Below are 6,000 nucleotides of genomic sequence, written 5' to 3'. Positions count from 1 at the left end.
TTTCCTTTCAGAGACAGATTGGCTGGCTAAGACATACTCTCAGGAAGTACTGTTCCCAATTCACCCCATAGACAAACACACACAAAATTGACAGTAATAATGTTGTGTACTGACAAAAACATTGTAGGAAGTTGTAAATTCTTGCATGTGCTTAGTGTTGGCCTACAACTAGAGAAACAATGTAATGCTCATGTTAAAACATCGTAGCCTACCTACATCTTCCATAAAAATAATTGACAAAAATAGGAACATATATTTTGCAGGTGTTCTCTTTCATTCATGTTCATTGGTGTAATTGCTTGGGACAACTCATCACTTGGTCAAAAATTGTTTTTTGCACGAAGAAAGTAATTAGAATTATATGTGAGGCTCAGTGACATGTTTTTTTAGATGTCAGTCCCAGCAGTTGAAAATATTAATCACAAACTCTCCATAATTTATTCATGAATGAAATTTTATATTAATCGATCAGTTAAGCATGAGAATTTAGAAATATTTGCTTACAAGGCATTAGAAGGAGAAATATGTGTACTATCCTCTACTACATATAGCTTTTTAGATTTTGAATATCATCATCATCATCATCATTGCTGTCATTGTCATCATCAAGTTTTCTGCTCTGTGAGCATATCCATATTGTCTCCAGTTTTTGTAGCCCTTGTACTCCTTATTAATATCATCGATTGAGTCTTCTGTCCTGCATTTCACCTATCCTCCAAATGCTTCAGGAACTCAAATGGAAATCCCTGCAGGGAAGGGAATATTCTTTTCGGGGAATGCTATTGATAAAATAAAGAACTGGCATTTGAAGCTGACTGCAGAATGCCTCTGCTGTTGCCAATATGTATTTCATTTAAGGATCACGAAGATAAGACAAATTGCGGCTCTTCCAGATGCATATAGTCAGTCACCTCGCTCTGTTTGCTAGTGGAAAAGCAACTGAAATGGTTAGTAGTTGTACAAGCTACCCACTGACATACACCACTACCCTCCGTAGTGCACCATACATTGGCTTTTGGAGTGTGTATATAGATGTAGATTTCATTCTAGAACTATTTATAATATAATTTCTTTTTCATTTCCTCAGTATATGCTCATTCCAGTTTCTTCGTGTGCAGTCAGTTACATTCAGTAATTACTCTTCTTCAGTTTTCCTCAGCATATGTTCTCTGTCTACCTGTTTTATTTACTCGCTTCTTTGCCATACCCATATTCCAAGAGTGCCGTGCCCCTTCTGCCTTTCTTATCATATTCAATGCTTCAGAGCTTTACTGCAGAACACTCCAAACCAAATACATTATCAACATTTTCGTTAATCACATTCTCTTACCATTGCAAAAATCTTCCTGTTATTAGAAAATGGCAGTTTTACCATTGGAATTCATGATTAAATTTCTGTGCTGTCGCTCCACTTATTTTCTATTATACCTCCTATGTACTTAAAATCTTGCATGTGTTGAAATTTGTGCCCATTCAGTATTCTTTTTATCTTTTGATCACCCATTTCATCATTTTTTAAATTTTATTCATATTTGTCTTCGTTCCTTACGCTTTTAAAGTAGCTCTGATCTCCTCTACTTTTTTGTGGCATAATTCCCCAGCCCTAGCTAGAAGAACCAAATTTTATGTGATTCTCAAACATCATATTCTTAGACCATAGATGACCACTGGTAAACAATGCTCAATTGTATCTTTGAAATATATCTTTAAGTGTGTGTGATAAGACTACAGCCCTTTCATAAATGTTTTCCTAATTTTATTCTGTTGGTATTGTTTCTTTGTCGTGTTGCAATAGCATTTTGTTTAAGGTACTCCACTTGCTTTTCTTTCAGAATATCATTTTGAAAGTGTTCTTGGAATCAAGAAACACACACAAGTTCTTCTCCATCCCAATACAACTCTCTTCTAGAGAAAAATATATAGACACACTGAACAGCCAAAACATTTTGACCACTGTTCTTTGTGATGTTGGATGCTACTTGGTGGCATTGCGGGCAAATGACGTGGTAAGAGAAGTATGTTAGCAGAACAGAGGCAGATGGGAGCTCATCCTAGCAAAGATAAGGGGCTCTGCAGCAGACAACCCGTGTGTGTGTTTACATGTTGACCGAACGACATCGACAGTTATGATTGCAGTGGGCATGGGACCATTGGGATTCATCCGCGAGTCATTGGAAACATATCGGCTCTTCGGATGAATCACATTTCTTGCTACATCAGATTGATGGTCATCTCTGCAAATGGTATCATTGAGGCAAACAGCAGCTCCCAACATGCACCATGCTATGGGTGCAGGCTGATGGGAGCAGTATTGTGCTATGGAAAACATTATCCTGCACTTGAATGGGAATTGTGGAAATAATTGAAGACATCATTTCAGCTGCAGACCACCAGCATCCCTTTATGCTTGATATCTTTCCTGATGGTGATGTCATCTTTCAGCAGTATAATTTTCTGTGTATCGAAGCCAGAATCATTCTAAGTGGTTTGAAGAGCGTGACAGTGAAATCATGTTGATGTGTTGGCCACCAAATTCACCTGATGTGAATCTAACGGAACCCTTCTGGGTTGCTATCGGTCCTGTCATCACGTACATAAATCAGCAGCCCATTATTTACAGGAATTACATGACTTTTTTGTAGTCATCTGATACCCCATATCTTCAAAAACTTACCAACAAATTGTAGAATTGATGGTGTGCAGTATCGGTGCTGTATTGTATTCCGAAGATGGATCAACAAGCTATTAAGCAGGTGTTTATAATGTTTTGGCTCGTCAGTGTATATATAAACATGCACACACGCACAAGGTGATCAGAAACAGTCTGAAAAGCTTGTAAGGGTGTTGCAGGGTAGATTATGCTGAGAAATAATTTGTTAAGAAAAAAATTTGATACATTGCATTTTTTCCAAGTTAATTTGCATTGAAGATGGTAAATCAGGCCATTGGGCATGCAAATTAATGTGGTCCACCAGAGCCTGTCTTCATTTGGTTTCCTAAAACTAAACAGGAGAGTGATACAGAAACTGGACAAGGGAAGGTAGTAAGGATTGAATGTGAGTCGTAGGCTATAATCTACATTATGAGAACTAATCTACGTTATGGAGAACAGCTGAAAGTAATAGTATTTGGCAGACTGCTTGAATTTGCACATGCAATGGCCTGATTGGCTAACTGGAAATGGTGCAATATATCTCTTCTTTTCATAACAAATTATTTTTCAGCGTAACTTATAATACACTTACAAGCACACTGTTTCTGACCACCTGTGTGCATGCGCGCTCACGCACCCACCCAACCACACACGCACGCACGCACGCGCATACACACACACACACACACACACACACACACACACACACACACACAAATCATATTGGGGTAATGCAAGAGTAGGTCAGTAATGAATAAGAAAATAAGTATGCAGGTACGCTACTACAAACAGGTAGTGAACACATTATTGTAGCCAAGACAGAGAAGAAATCAATGTCCACCACATTAGTAAAAGTTTGTATGCCAACTAGCTCCACAGATAATGATAAGAGTAAAAACATATCCATACATGGAATAAAAACGTGTGTGTGTGAGGGGGGGGGGGGGGGGTCTGGGGTGCGAGTGTGTGGGCGCGTCTATTCCAACCAGTATGTGAGATCTTTGAGAAAGGTGATGTACCCCCAGACTTCAAGAAGAAAATAGTAATTCCATTTCCAAAGAAAGCAGGTGCTGACAGGTGTGAATATTGCCAAACTATCAGTTTAATAAGTCATTGTTGCAAAATACCAATACGAATTTTTACAGAAGAATGGAAAAACTGGTAGAAGCCAACCTCAGATAAGATCAGTTTGGGTTACAGAGAAATGTAGAAACATATATGGCAATACTGACCCCTATGACATCTTATAGAAAATAGGTTTAGGAATAGCAAACCAACGATTAAAGTATTTGCAGACTTAGAGATAGCTTTTGACAATGTCTGCTGGAATAAACTCTTCAAATTCCTGAAGGTATCAGAGGTAAAATACAGAAAGCAATAGGTTATGTACAACTTGTACAGATTGCAGACGGTATTTATAAGAGTTGAGGGGCATAAAGGGAAGCAGTGGTTGGGATGAGAAGGGAGTGAGATAGGGTTATAGCCAATCGCCAGTGTTATTCAGTCAATACATTAAGCAAGTAATAAAGGAAATCAAAGAAAAAATTGGAGAAGGAATGAAAATTCAAGGAGGAGGAATAAAAACTCCCAAGGTTTGCTGATGACATTGTAGTTTTGTCAGAAAGAGCCAAGGACATGGAAGAACAATTGAACAGTATGGACAGTATCTGGGAAGTGGATATAAGACGAAGATCAACAAAAGCAAAATAAGGATAATGGAGCATAGTCTAATTAGATCAGGTGATGCTGAGGAAATTAGATTAGAAAATGAGACTCTGAAAGTAGTAGGTGAGCTTTGCTATTTGCGCAGCAAACTTAACTGGTGATGGCCGAAGTGGAGAGGATATAAAATGTCGACTAGCAATTTCAAGAAAAGTGCTTCTGAAGATGAGAAGTACGTTAACACTGAATAGAGACTAAAGTGTTAAGGAGGTCTTTCTTTGAAAGTATTTGTATGGAGTGTAGCCATGCATGGAAATGAAACATTGATGATAAACAGTATACAAGAAGAGAATAGAAGCTTTTGAAATGTGGTGCTAAAGAAGAATGCTGAAGATTAGGTGGGTGGGTCATGTAAGTAACGAGTAGGTACTGAATAGAATTGGAGAGAAAAGAAATTTTTGGCACAACTTCACTAGAAGAAAGGATATGTTGATAGGGAACTTTCTGAGACGTCAAGGGATCACCAATTTAGTACTGGAGGGAAGTGGGGTTAAAATTTAGAGGGAGAGCAGGAGATGAATACAGTAAGCAGGATGAAAAAGCTGTAGGTTGCAATAGTTATTCAGAGATGAAGCAGCTTCCACAGGATAGAGTAGAACGAAGAACTGCACGAAATCAGTTTTTGGACTGAAGGCTACAACAGCATCATATAAAAATCTGGAAAAGCTCTTTATCAGTTTACTTCAAATTTTTGCTTACTACACTAATAAACATTTAGATGGACATAGGATGTACATTTTTTTAAACAACGCTGTACAGTCTTTGGACTGACAACAACAACAACAACAAGAACATCATCTTTTAAAGCAGCATATATACATTTATGTATGTATTTGTTCAATAGGAATATAGGTAAGGGCAAAATCTTTTCTTCCTTTTTTTCCATCCCCTGCTGTATAGGCTGCCCTGCACATCAGGCCTGTTGTGTGTAGGAACAGTATTGGTCTGCCTTATAGGTGTGCTTAGCTGGACAGCCTGCATGTGTGGAGCAATAAATAGTTTTCCAATCCTCGATGAGTGGGTGGCCTGATGGACAGGTGTTTGTGGGAGTAGTATTGGCCTATTTTATGGGCCTGTTTTGCAGGGGCCACACATGCAGTTGCACATGACTGAGGGAAGCTCAAAATAGATGGAAGGAGGGGATGTACAGAGAATGCTGGCAAGAGGGGATGGATAGAGGAGAGAGATAGTAGGGAGAGATTGATGGGGCTGATAGGGGGAGGAAATAAGTAATGAGAAGTGGGAGGAGGAGGTGGATAGGGAGGGAAGAGACACACGGAGAAAGGGAAGAGGAGAAGATGCATAGAGAGGGAGGAAAGAGAAGGAGATGAAGATAGTGAGAGGGAGAAGAAGTAGAAGAACAAAGAGGAGAGAGAAGAGGGTATGGACAAAGGGAAGGGGGGCGGAGGTGGACAGAGAGAGGTTGCAGAGTAGAAGACAAAGGGAAAGGGGGGGGGGGGGAAGAGGAGGAGGACAGAGACAAAGACAAACAGACAGAGAGGATGGAAAGAGGAGGAGGGAGGGAGGTGGAGGAGGGGTGGGTTTGGACTAGGACTGTTGATATTTTTAAAAATATCTGGAATCCAATATATCGATTTTTAAAGAGATACCATTATCAGCTCTCG

The 6,000-nt window shown here is 39.2% G+C and overlaps 1 protein-coding gene across 1 annotated transcript in view; it reads left to right on the top strand.

Annotated features, from left to right (window-relative positions):
* LOC126233650 (PH and SEC7 domain-containing protein-like) overlaps positions 1-6,000 on the top strand; it is a 291,525-nt gene that overhangs the window by 142,954 nt on the left and 142,571 nt on the right. The window lies entirely within an intron of this gene.

The sequence above is a fragment of the Schistocerca nitens genome, chromosome 1, assembly GCF_023898315.1.
Source record: "Schistocerca nitens isolate TAMUIC-IGC-003100 chromosome 1, iqSchNite1.1, whole genome shotgun sequence".
NCBI lineage: Eukaryota > Metazoa > Arthropoda > Insecta > Orthoptera > Acrididae > Schistocerca > Schistocerca nitens.
Note: the sequence above shows the minus strand (reverse complement) of the source record. Positions and strands in the feature narration are given on the sequence as shown.